Source organism: Nycticebus coucang, chromosome 3 (assembly GCF_027406575.1).
Source record: "Nycticebus coucang isolate mNycCou1 chromosome 3, mNycCou1.pri, whole genome shotgun sequence".
NCBI classification, from domain to species: domain Eukaryota; kingdom Metazoa; phylum Chordata; class Mammalia; order Primates; family Lorisidae; genus Nycticebus; species Nycticebus coucang.
This window is the reverse complement of record NC_069782.1, coordinates 104,309,123-104,323,102: the sequence shown is the minus strand read 5'-3', so window position 1 is coordinate 104,323,102 and position 13,980 is coordinate 104,309,123. Positions and strand designations below refer to the sequence as shown.

Here is a 13,980-nt window from a genome sequence, read left to right as displayed (position 1 = left end):
AAACAAGAAAATATGTTTTGTTTCCACTTTCAAGTATTTGCATTTGGCATAAATCATTTCCTGACCTGTTCATCTTATATAAATTACATTTAATCATACAACTGAAGTTATAACCTACACTCCTTATCAACCACAGTACCTTACTTGCTGTTTTCTGTAAAAGAGCTGATATATGATACATTGCTAAGTTTAGTCACGTTCATTTTCATTTGGCAAAAAGAACAAAATTCCCTGTTTTGCTTTATTAGGTCTTTCTAGAAAAAAACATAGTTGTACTTTCAGTAAGTTAAAAACTGAGGATTTGTGTTGGCTCAGCACCTATGGTTCAGTGAGTAGGGTGCCGGCCACATACACCAAAGGTGGCAGGTTCCAGCCTGGCCCAGGCTTGCTGAACAACAATGACAACTGCAACCAAAAAATAGCCAGGTGTTGTGGCAGGCACCTTAGGTCCCAGCTACTCAAGAGGGTGAGACAAGAGAATTGCTTAAGCCCAAGTGTTTGAGGTTGCTATGAGCTATGGCACCAAAGCACTCTACCGAGGGTGGCATAAAAAAGGATTATGAGGGAATAACTGATAAAATCAAGTAAGTAGAACAGCAAGAAAATTAATTAAGGCAAGCAAAGATTATAATAAATAACACGAAGTCAAAAAAATGGAGAACAAAAGTCTTGGAGAAAAAATTTCTAATTGCTGAAGATTTGTTATGTATTTGTTAAGTTTGGGAATATTTTACTGACACAATGCCTTTCTTGGTGACCATCAAATACAAGGTGGGAAAGACTAAGAGTGCAAAGACTAAAACGCTTACATATTCTTTAAATAAACACCCAAAATAGTGAAATGGTTAGATTCTACATTCAAAGCCAAAACCTTGATATATTCTCACCTCATAAACTTTGTATCAACACAGGGGCTTTGTAGGTAATATCTATTTAAGAGGAAAAAGAAAGAATCTTAATATGCCACATGTCATCACAAAACTTTACATATAATAATGTTTGGAGAGAAGAAGGTGCTAGAGCAGTGGTTCTCAATCTTCCTAATGCCGCAGCCCTTTAATACAGTTCCTATGGCTCACGACCCACAGGTTGAGAACCGCTGTGCTACAGAATATTAAAATTACCCAAGGAAGAAATAGTCAAATTAAACATAAATTAAAAAATAATAATAATAATAAATTTAAGTTTCCTTTCTTTCACAAATCTCAAATTTCTCTATAAGCTAACCATAAATATACAGTTGACTACAACAGTATAACAATTTTTAACTACCTTATACTAATGTGACAGTTTCACAGACCCACACTGAGGTAAATAATTGACAACAGCTCTTGGCTCTTAAATTTTCTGAGGTAAAATCATCTTTGTCATATTTCTAACTCGTCTGAAGCTACTTAGTAGCTCTTCTCTCAAGCAGTGGTTATTTCCTCTACTACGATTTCTCATCCCTAAAAATCAGTACCTTTAAATCTGAGCATATTAATTCATCTGCCACACGAACTCATATACTGAACATTCTTTTTTTGAGAGAGTTTCAAGCTGTCGCCCTGAGTAGAGTGCCATGGCGTAACGGCTCACAGCAACCTCAAACTCTTGGGCTCAAGCAATTCTCTTGCCTCAGCCTCAGGAGTAGCTGGGACTACAGGCGTCCGCCACAACACCCAGCTATTTTTTTTTTTTTTTTTGGTTGTAGTTGTCATTGTTTGGCAGGCCCGTGCTGGACTCGAAACTGCCAGCTCCGGTGTATGTGGCTGGTGCCCTAGCTGCTGAGCTACAGGTGCCAAGCCCAAAACATTCTATTTGATATTACTTCTGACCTAGTTTCTGGTGATTTCAGTATCCAGAGCCATTACTGTTTTAGTTGTTCAATTTCTCATTGCCTTGATTTCTTCTTCAACGATTTTGTCTTCAACCCTATCTTAACCACTGAATCACCATGGTCATGGTCACACTCTGGACCTTAAACTTTACTCTGGCAGTATTGACCTATGGACTCCTTTAAGAAATAAGAAACCTTACCTTAGGTCCTAGCATAGCCAAAACCAATAATCCCTGAAAAATCTGAAATTCAAGCATCTCTCTCAAACCACCACTTATCTTTCCATTTCAAACTCAAGTTCCCTGACTCCAACACTTCTTCAACTCTAACTGGACCTAAGATTCACTGATCTCAAAGCCTTTCCTTGTTACTTGTCTCTTATGTTCTCACTTTCTTACTTAATCTAAAATCATAGTTCTATTATTAAAATAATTTATTTGCCCCTTTCTAAATGCATCTTACTTTTACAGCCAAACCCCAATCATCATTAAATCCAACTCTCTGCCTATGTCATGCCTGTACCTATACAGCTGAACCTGGCTGGAAAGAAATCATGGGAGAAAATAAGTAACAAATTCATCAAAGATTAATGACTATCAATTAAAAATCATGACCAATAATGTCAAATCAGTCTTTACTGTCCATAATATACTGACTTCTTCCATTCGATCTTCCCTCTCCTAGATGACTATTTCATACTTTCTCTTCCCCAAATCCTAATACTGTCAGCTGCTGACTAGTTCACTTAAAAGCAGAAGCAATCAGATTTCCACAAGCTCTCACTACTATCTATCTACCTTCCATCCTACCTACCTACCACTATTCAAAATACAGTATCTGCCTTCTCTTCTCTCACTATGGAGGAGTTTATGTTCCTATCTAAGGCTAAGTAACTCTTCTATCACCTCAGGACAGGGTCTAGCAAGTGAGGTTCTTCCTCAGTTGCATCATCAATTTAATTTTATCTCTGGATTAACCTCATTACCATATATACTATATTGTTTCCCATTTTACAAAAATCCTATCTTCCTTTGCAAAGCTACTATTCCATTTCTCTATCTCCAAACTTCTCCCTCCAATTCTCTAATAACCTCCTCCTTCTTCCCACTAATACCCTGAAACTGCTTGTCAAGGTTACTCGTTAATTAAAACCGGTAAATTCTTACCCTTATTTCACTCAACAGCATTTGACACAAGTGACCAATCCATCCTCATTGAAACACTGTTTCCATTTAACTTTCAGAAAGTCACTTTGTCCTAGTTTTTACCTCTCCTCTTCTTAACCTTTAAACAATGCTGCAGGATACACTACTTAGATATCTCTATCTGCAATCACTCTCTACATCAACTCATTTAGTCTCATAGCTTTAAATGCCATTTCTATATTAACTACTCCTGGGTTGACTCTCCACCTGAACCTCTCCCTTGAACTAATAGACATGACACTTTAAAGAACTGCCTGCAATTCTCCTGAATGTCTAATAAGCATCTCAATTCTGACTTATCTGAAAAACAAATTCCTATCCCTATTATCCGCCATCACCACTTCCCCACAAATCTTCTCCTTCACAGTCAAACCCCATCAGAAAATAGGAACTCTACCTTTCCAGAAGCTATAGCCTAAAACCTTAGAACCCATTTTTAGCTCCTCTCACATCACAAGCAATTCAGCAACCCACCCTTAGCAATCCTGTGTTTGAAATATATACAAATTTGAGCATTTTCACCACCTCTACCACCACTACCAACCATGATCTAAAGAAACTAAAGCTATCATAATCTCTGACACCTGTACCATTACAATGGCCTCCTAACTGTTCTCCCTATTTGTCCTCCCAAACTCCAACAAACAAAGGAAGTTGTTTTAAAACTACCTTATTCATACCCTCCCATCTCAACCAGAGTCAAAGCTTAATCCTTATGATCGCCTATGAGGTCCTAAGAAAACTAGCCCCTGACATCCTGTTAAAACCTTTGGCCTTTTCCTCCTACTCTACTTTTCACTCCTCTTTCCCGATACCACCTTTTCTGGTCCTCAAACATGGTAGGCTTACTCCTCATCTCACAGGGGCTGTGTACTTCCTCTTCCTTATATAGGCTGTCTTCCTTGTTTCCTTCAAGTCTTCACTCAAAAGTCACCTTGTTAGAGAAGCACTTCCTGGCTCTCTTTTCTAAAGTGTCACCTCTATCACCTCAACGTTCATGATTTCCTTCATGGCATTTATCTCTAGTTCACATACCACTTATCATGCTCATTTATCTTTTTTATTTTCTGTTTCTCCTTTATAAACTGATTTCCCTAAGGGCAGGAATTTGGTCTACTTTGTTTATAACCGTATTCCCACTGCCTGATCTGTACAGGCAAGCAATAAATATTTTTTGAATGGATTTTAACTCTAGCTTTCCCTCTCATACTTGAATCTTTAACTGCTATCCAACACTCAGAGGTGTTCAAGCTGTTGCCTGCAGGCCACATACAGATTATTTGAAGACTGTTCTACTTATCGGTAGTGTTAGATATCACAAAAAGTATGCATGGACCTTTTCTTTTGTTCATTGGCTTTCTTTAGTGTTTTGTGTATTTAATGTGTGGCCCAAGACACCTCTTACTCTTCCTTCCAATGTGCAGCAGAAAAAAAGGCTGGACACCACTGGGTAACAACTGATACTTGAAGAAGAGAGTGTACAAATGGTCTTCAGATATCATGGGGCAATTTATTCATGCCTCTAATCTCTATCATTTTATAAAGCTTAATCTTTAAATCTCATTAGCTTATACTCTCTCCCTGGCTTTTACTGAAAATTATTATTATTTTTTTAAAACCTACAGGAGGCTGAGAAGGAAGAATCAATCCAGCCCAAGAGTTTGAGGTTTCTGTGAGTTATAATGCCATAGCACTCTAATAAGGGCAATAAAGTGAGACTCTGTCTCATGAAAAAAAAAAAAAAAAAAAACTATGAAGAACATCTCCACATAAACCACAAAACCATTAAAAATGTCACTACTCATTACAAACATTTAGTACTGCTTAAAGAAAAACAGATTCTTCTAACTCTTCGGGAATAGGAAAAACTATATTCCTTTTTTTTTTTTTTAGGAGACAGGGTCTCACTTTGTCACCCTCAGTAGAGTGCTGTGGCATCACAGCTCACAGCAACCCCCAGCTATTGGGCTTAGGTGATTCTCTTGCCTCAGCCTCCCAAGTAGCTGGGACTACAGGCGCCTGCCACAATGCCCAGCTATTTTTTGTTGCAGTTTGGCCAGGGCCAGGTTTGAACCTGCCACCCTCATTATATGGGGCTGGCACCCACTCACTGAGCCCATAGGCACAGCCTGAAAAAAATATTCTTAACAAATTTATTCATTTCATTATTTACCAAATAATGAAAATTTTTAGCCTACAGTATATTCCTGACTCTCACCAACTCCACATAAATAACAAATTCCAGAATTAAACACTCAATTACCATAGTTCATACATCCAAGTTTGGTGGTATATTTATAGAGCCCACCTCACTTTACACTGGGTGTTTTAAAGATATTATTCCAATTTTATCAATCTTACTGATAGTTATCCTTAATAAAAAATCACCTCAAATCCCTTTGAGCTAAATAATTGACAAATAGATTGTACAACTGTCCAATACTATCACACATATAAAGATAAGATGTAAATTATAAAAGTCACTTGTATGTTGTAAAAATCACTTCACTGACACATACAACTGCAATCCTTCTGGACCACATCTGTTTTTTTAAAGTAATTTGACATAATAAGGTTACTAGGAACTTGTCTACCAACTGCAAAGATTATGATAGTTGTACCTGTAAGAGATAAATGTATAATGCAGGAAGGGGATGACATGCAAATGATTTCACCTTAGGTGACAGTAAGATATGAAAGCAACCTTAACCTATAGACAGTGTAATGTGCCTACTAAAAAAATGCAGGCACATTTCAGAGAACAGGTCAAAATTATTGATGGAAATCTTTAACAACATCTACTATTAGGGAGGATTATTCAAACCAATAAAAAAGCATAGCAGCCAATTGCAAATAATCATCCACGCATTTACTTCTGCCTTTATAATACCTCATGATTCTAATTACATTCTTTTTCTCCAAGCATCTCCACTTATTAGAACTAAAACACATTTTCCCATTCTCCAAGCGTCCACCAAATAACACTAGATGCAGCCTTCACAAAAAGTTTCTATGGTCTATCTCTTGGAATACGAGAGGCCAACTGACTCTCAGAAAGAGAGATCCACTAGATTGTTGCTGCATCTTTTAATTCAAAAATATCTTCTCTGAACCAGGCACAGTGGCTTACAGCTATAATCCTAGCACTCTGGGATCGTATATTTGGCATGTAAACAGAACCACCTCACAAATTTTTATGCCATCTTTTCTTTAAAACCTCTTCAGTCTCTAATTACATTTTAAAATACTAAACATTTTATGCACACTATATACATAACACTACAGATTTTATATAAGTTAAGGATATAATGAAGTAAGTCTCTCTTTTTTTTGAGAGAGAGAGAGTTTCACTATGTCACCCTTGGTGGAGTGCCTTGGCATCGCAGCTCACAGCAACCTCCAACTCTTGGGCTTAAGCAATTCTCGTCTCAGCCTCCCAAGTAGCTGGGACTACAGCTACCTGCCACCACGCCCGGCTATTTTTGTTATTGCTGCATTGTTGTCTGGCTGGCCCAGGCTGGATTCGAACGCACCAGCCTGGGTGTATGTGGCTGGCGCCCTACCCACTGAGCTATAGGTGCCACCATAAGTCTCTTCTTTTTAGAAATTTTAAGTTTAATGGCACCTTGTCAAATCCAAAATAACAAATGGGGAAAGTGAACATGTAGACCCATATACATGAACAAACTGAAACTGTGTATGTATACCCATAAATTCATTCATAACTGTATTTTATGTGTACATATAATATACAGTAGAACTTCCACAGTTGACCACCTCCCTACAGTGAGCACCTCCTTAGATTGACCTAATATTCATAGACACAACGTGTATGTATCAGTAGGCCTAGTTCCTTATGTTGAACACCTCTGTAAATTGACTAGTTTGTTACAGTCCCTTGGGCGATCAACTTACAAAAGTTCTACTATAGCTTAAAGTGTACTGTAAGTTCTCTGGTATCCTAGGTTTATTAAGAGTAACTGATATCCAATTGATATGTAACCTATATGAGAATAGAACTAGTAAGAACTTTTATAGCAAGCCCTAAAATTGTTGACTTTTTTCTTTCTTTCTTTTTTTTTTGTAGAGACAGAGTCTCACTTTACCGTCCGTGGTAGAGGTAGAGTGCCATGACATCACACGGCTCCAGCTCTTGGGCTTACGCGATTCTCTTGCCTCAACCTCCAGAGCAACTGGGACTACAGGCGCCCGCCACAACGCCTGGCTATTTTTTGGTTGCAGTTTGGCTGGAGCCGAGTTTGAACCCGCTACCCTCACAGAGTCTCACCATGTCGCCCTCGGTAGAGTGTCATAACGTCACAGCTCAGAGCAACCTCAAACTCTTGGGCTTAAGCGATTCTCTTGCCTCAGCCTCCCGAGTAGTTGGGACTTACAGATGCCTGCCACAACTCCCGGCAATTTTTTGGTTGGAGTTGTCATTGTTGTTTAGCAGGCTGGGGCTGGGCTCGAACTCGGTGTATGTAGCTAGCACCCTACTCACTGAGCTATGGGAGCTGAGCCTGTTAACTCTTTTCTAATGGTAATAAACAACACTTCTGGACTTGCTCACTATTCTCTTTAACCTATAATGGCAGAACATAGCTCTTTATTAGATCAGCCTTCTTGACTGTTTTAGACATTATTTTTGTCTCTATAACATTTTACCAGGTATGACTTCATTTTTTTTACATAGCCTTTTATTTTTAATACCTATTATGCCATGAATTCATAGGGAAAAGGTTTCAGCAGCTCAGGGAGGCACCTTTCCACTGAATGTGACTAAGCTTGTTATGCCTATTATGCCATGAATTCATGGAGAATAAGTTCTAGAACCTTATGCTCCTGGTTCCTCTGGTTCTCTTGGTTCTCCTGTGTGCTATGCTATGCTGTACACCTATTATACCATGAATTCATGGAGAATAGGTTCCAGCACTTTATGTTTCTGCTCAACTAATTCTCTTGGTTCTCTTCTGTGCTTTGCTGTACACCTATTATGCCATGAATTCATGGGGAATATGTTCCAGCACCCTATGCTCTTGTTCAGCACACCACAACGCCCGTCTATTTTTTGTTGTTGTTGCAGTTTGGCCAAGGCTGGGTTTGAACCTGCCACCCCTCGGCATATGGAGCCAGCACCCTACTCACTGAGCTACAGGCGCCCCCTTCATTTAGGGATTTTTACAGAAGTTTTATTATATACGCATGATGTGACCACTGGTAATTAACTCTATCTCCAGTCCCTCTCTCCTTCCCAGAGCTTGGAGGCTAGAGATGACAGCATTCCAAGCTTCTAATCAAGGCCCAGTCTTTCTAGCGACTAGCTCTCAACCTAAAGCTATCCAGAAGCCCACCAAGGATTGCTGCATAGAACAAAAGACATTCCTATCACTCTTTTCACTCAGGAAATTCTGAAAGTATTAGAAGGTCTGTGCCAGGAACAGGAAACAAATACCAAATATGTATTTCTTATTATACCAAAATTGTATAAAGTTGTATATATTAACAAGTGAATACGTTAATCACCTCTCTCCAGTAGAAGTATTAATTCCTTGAGAATAGGTTTACTCTTAAATTTTAAATTAGCCTACAAACGTTTCCCATAAAATCAATCCTTGATGTTTCTGCATCCAACATTTTCTGAGAACCAATTCATAACAGTTAACTGGAGAGCTTTCTGATTTCATATAAACATAAAACGAAGTTCCCTTTTATCAACTTTATTAGTTTTCCCACAACAAAAGGAATGCATCTCAAAGAATTAAAGATAAATTTTTTAAAAGTTTAGAATATTTCTTTGTACTTTAATTAATTAAACAATTATTGAACACCTATTTTATACTAAGTAATGGTCTAGGTGCTGGAAACACAACAGTTACCAAAGCAGACAAAAACCTGTTTCATTGGTCAATTTAGTTGTAGTACAGAAAAATAAGTAAAACATAAAAGACAAAGCAAATAGAGCAGGATAAGAGATAGAAAAAGTTCAAAGGGAAAGGAAGTGGTCAGTTTTAAGATGAGTAGAGAAGATAACAAAGCAAGTATGTTGACTTCTGAATAGTCTTACCTAAAAGAGTAAGGGAGTCATGTGGATATCTTAAGAAAGAACATCCTAGGCAGAACAAGTACAAAGGCCACAAGGGGAGACCACACCAGTCATGTTTAAAGAACGGTAAGAAAGTGGCTGGAAAAGAATATATGAGTCAGTGTTATATCATCTGACTGCTTGCTATAGGCAGTACAGACTATAATGGATATGGAGAACTAGTTAAGAGGCAGTTGGACATCTAGCTATTAGTAACTGCAATAGAACCTCCACAGTTGACCATCTCCTTAAGTTGACCTAGTTTTCATAAATCAAACATGCACCATGATCACCTCCATTTGATGGCCAGTTTGTTACAATCCCTTGGGTAGTCAACTTACAGAGGTTCTCCTGTACTTAAAAAGCTAACAGAAATTGTTACAAAAATACTGGAAGATTAGCCAGGCAAGTGGCTCATGTATGCACTTCCAGCTACTTGGGAGGCTGAGGCAGGAGGATTGCTTGAACTAAGAAGTTGAAAGCTGCAGTGAGTTATTATAGCACCACCACACTCCAGTCTGGGCAGCAAAGCAGCAAAGTGAGTTACTGCCAAAAAAAAAAAAAAAAAAGATACTGAAAATTCTAAGCAAAAGATGATGATGATATGGACTAGTATGGCAGTAATAGAGGACATAAGATATATCAGGATTGTAAATATATTCTAAAAGTAGAACCAATAAGACTTTGCTTACATTATGGATATGAGATGTGAAAGAGAAGAGTCAAGGATGACTGCAAGAGACCTCAACTAGAGGAATAGAGTTACCATTTACTGGATGGTGCTTTACTCAGAGTAAAACAAGTTCATATCAAGAGCTCTGCTATGGGTGGCGCCTGTGGCTCAGTGAGTAGGGCGCCGGCCCCATATGCCGAGGGTGGTGGGTTCAAACCCAGCCACGGCCAAACTGCAACAACAACAACAAATAAAAATAGCTGGGTGTTGTGGCGGGCACCTGTAGTCCCAGTTGTTTGGGAGGCTAAGGCAAGAGAATCGCGTAAGCCCAAAGAGTTAGAGGTTGCTGTGAGCCGTGTGACGTCATGGCACTCTACCTGAGGGCGGTACATGAGATTCTGTCTCTACAAAAAAATAAATAAATAAATAAAGAGCTCTGCTATGGACAAGTTTCTCCATGTGTAGAAAAGAGGCTATTTAAATATGAGTTTAATGTTTAGGGGAGAGATCCAAACTAGGATATAAATGTGAAAGTCAACAGCAAATAGATGGTATTTAAGGCTATAAGACTAGGTGTGATGGCTAAAGATAAGAGTGTAGATAGAAAAGAGGTCCAAGGAATGCGTCCTTAAAAAACCATAAAAATGAAGAAAACCTTCATAGGAGAGGCAAAAAAGGTAGGAGAAAAATCAGGTCAGCAGAAATGTCCTAGTAAACAAAGTACTAGCTAGCTAGAATGAGTTAAGTCATAATAAAAATCATGAAACTGAATACTGTCTGTATTATCAGAGACCTTACAGGCCACAGGAGCCAAAAATACAAGACCATTTTCTTTAAAAGGCAGAGATTTCGATTGCCCTGGAATCAACAGGAAATCCCTACCTTTGCAACATAGTGTTCCTCTAGTTATTATTAGATTTATGTTTCAGAGGGCTTTGTTTGTTTGTTTTTTGAAACAGTCTCATCATGCCGCCCTCCGTAGAGTGCCGTAGCATCACAGCTAACAGTAACCTCCAGCTCTTGGGCTTAGGTGATTCTCTTGCCTCAGCCTCCCAAGTAGCTGGGACTACAGGCACCCACCACAACACCCGGCTATTTTTTGTTGCATTTTGGCCGGGGCCGGGTTTGAACACACCACACCCTTGGTATATGGAGCCAGCGCCCTACTCTGAGGGCCCTACACTGAGCCACAGGTACTGCCCTATGTTTCAGATTATTTGTAAGGAATAGATATAACTCTAAGGATAAAATATCCGTAAGCATTTTATAAATACAGAAAAACATAATAAAATCAGTTTTTAAATAAAAATCCATCTTTCCAATAGACTGTTAACAAGAAGAAGGAACTGGAAGTGTTAAAAGTCACATTCTTACTAAGAAAGTTTTGCAAGCTTGAACTCACAGAGCCTTCCATAGCACATGACAAAAGCACTCAAAGGTTTATAGCTTCCCTAACCTCAATTCTCCATGTTCTCACCTTATTTATACAAAATTCTCTGAAACCTCCTCTGGTCACCAGAATGAAAACAAGCTACAGTATCTGGAAAACATTGGAAGAAGGAAGAAAAAAAAGTAATATTAAAAGGTGCGAAATGGTGGTGCGTTGAGATTTTCCTTTATTTTTTTCTGTAATGAATTTCAATATACTCCAGATCTCTCATTTCTCCTTACGCAATGTATTAACACATTGAGTGGTACGGTAGAAAAAAATTTTTTTTCTTTTGGGGCCACAGTGTTTTATAAGGCCAAGCACATTAACTACAATGTGAGTTGCGTTTAACTCACATTCGTTTTGAGCCCAGGGCCTCATGAAACATATATAACTTGCATGTCTCCTGGCCTAATTAAACCCTGTGGCCCCAAGGAAAAATATTTTTTTTTTCCTAATATGACGGTCAATATGCAAGAGATGTGTGTGTTATGTGTTTCACAAAGCCCAGGGCTCAAAAACCAGCATAAGTTAAATACAACACCGATGGCAGTCAATGTTAAGTGAGCCATCAAATTTCACTGAGCCGAAAACATTTTCCTTCTAATCTACAGGGTACACTAACACGAATCATAATATTCCAAGTCATTTAAAAGAACAGAAATGACTAAGGCAACAGTTTATAACCTGAAGAGGCTATATCTTATTTTCTACAGTTCTGTGGCATCAATATTACAACAAAAAAGAATTAGCAGTATAAGTTCAATGTCCATCTAATTCCAATATGTCAATTATGAGGGAAAGTAGAAGGGAAAAAGTCTTTGTTTTATTATGATAGGAAAAAAAACATTTTGAAGATAGTAAGACTTAGAACTTTTAAATGTTTCCAATGACTATAAATTTCTTTCTTTCTTCTCCACATCCCCACCCCCACCCCCGCCAACACACACACACAGGGGCCTGCCACAATGCCCAGCTATTTTTATTTTTTGGTTGTAGTTGTCATTATTGTTTGGCAGCCCCAGGCTGGGTTCGAACCTGCCAGCTGCAGGTGCTGAGCCTGACTATAAATTTCATCAAATCAAAATTTCTTTTTTTTTTTTTTTTTGTGGTTTTTGGCCGGGGTTGGGTTTGAACCCGCCACCTCCAGCATATGGGACCAGCGCCCTACTCCTTGAGCCACAGGCGCCGCCCTCAAAATTTCTAAAACACAAATTTCCTTGCAATAAAATCTATAGGTTTTGTCAAAATTAAAAAAAAAAAAAAGATAATAAATTTAGCATTTAAGACACCTATGCTCCCTTCATCCATTGTGAACTACTGTATCCAGTGAAATTGAATATTTTACTGATACATTTTAAAATATCACAAGTAAATGCACTTCAGTCAAGAATTCATGAAGTATAACCATTTGTTTATAATGGATATGGTCTAAAATGCTACCAAAGTTTAAAACATTAAAATATGGCCAGGCATTACTGGCTCACACCTGTAATTCTAGCACTTTGGTTGGCTAAGGCAGAAGGATCACTTTTAAGAGCAAGACTTTTATCTCTACAAAAACAAGAAAAATTAGCTGGGAGTGATGGCATGCACTTGTAGTACCAGCTGTTTGGGAAAGCTGCAGCAGGATAGCTTAAGCCCAGGAGTTTGAGGTCACAGTGAGTTATAATGATGCCACACTGCACTCTAGCCTTGTCTCAGCAAAAACAAACAAACAAAAAAAAACAACCCATTAATATCTGAAGGAAATACATAAGAGAACTGAAGTGCACTTAAAGTCAGTTTCCTATTCTCTAAGTACTAACCCTCCTTGAGTAGAATTCTTAAGAGATAAAAATAGAACAGTTTTCTAAATCTTGATATAGGTTGAAAAGCATTTGAGAGTAGGGTCTATTGCACAGAAGTTGCAAAAGAACCCTACAGAGCAGTGATTTTCAACCAGTGTGCTGCTAAATAATCTTACATGTGCCTCAAAAATTTTTAAAGTTCATTAATTATTTTCAAAAGAAGTTCGAAGCACAGTAAGTATGTATTTTTTACTCTTTTTGAGTAACATAATTTAAATGTGCCACAAAAGTTTAATTATGGGTTCAAGTGTGCTGGGAGATAAAAATGTTGAAAAATACTGCTATAGAGTGTCTACATACATGTATGTCATCCTGAACAGACTCTGATTTCATTTCATAAAGATGGCGTTTGAAAAATTAGTGTTACCTGAGTAAATAATTTTACTTAATATTTAAAGGATTCTAATACATATATACTACTTTTTTATAGTACCTAACCACCACACTAAAATGTTTGGTCTTGTCTGTTTTTTTTTATTTTTTTGAGACAGAGTCTCATTATGTCGCCCTCGGCAGAGTGCCCTAGTGTCACAGCTCAAAGCAACCTCAAACTCTTGGGCTTAAGTGATTCTCTTGCCTCAGCCTCCCAAGTAGTTGGGACTACAGGTGCCCACCACAACGCCCAGCTACTTTTTGTTGCAGTTGTCATTGTTGGTTAGTTGGCCAGGGCTGGGTTCGAACCTGCCAACTTCGGTGTATGTGGCTGGCGCTGTAACCACTATACTATGGGAGCTGAGCCAACAATACTTTTCATACATATAACCTTTACTGTAACTTTGTTAAGCTGATTTGAAAGCATATATAGTGAGATTAAAGATGGAGTCCTTCAGGCTAGGGCAGACATGACACAGTTGGTCTGGTCAGTTTAGGTCCTGCCTGACCTTCAGCCCCTCTTCCATTCTTACTGTTTTATAAATTTAGC

The 13,980-nt window shown here is 38.3% G+C and overlaps 1 protein-coding gene across 5 annotated transcripts in view; it reads right to left on the bottom strand.

Annotated features, from left to right (window-relative positions):
* Positions 1-13,980, bottom strand: part of JMJD1C (jumonji domain containing 1C) — a 369,857-nt gene that overhangs the window by 271,812 nt on the left and 84,065 nt on the right. The window contains exon 1 of one of the 5 annotated variants that reach the window (XM_053582219.1): positions 11,257-11,274. The exons of the other annotated variants lie outside the window; for them this stretch is intronic. The gene's annotated coding sequence lies outside the window, so the exon portion shown is untranslated. Of the gene's footprint in view, positions 1-11,256; positions 11,275-13,980 lie in introns of those variants that run through there. 5 annotated transcript variants of the gene reach the window in all.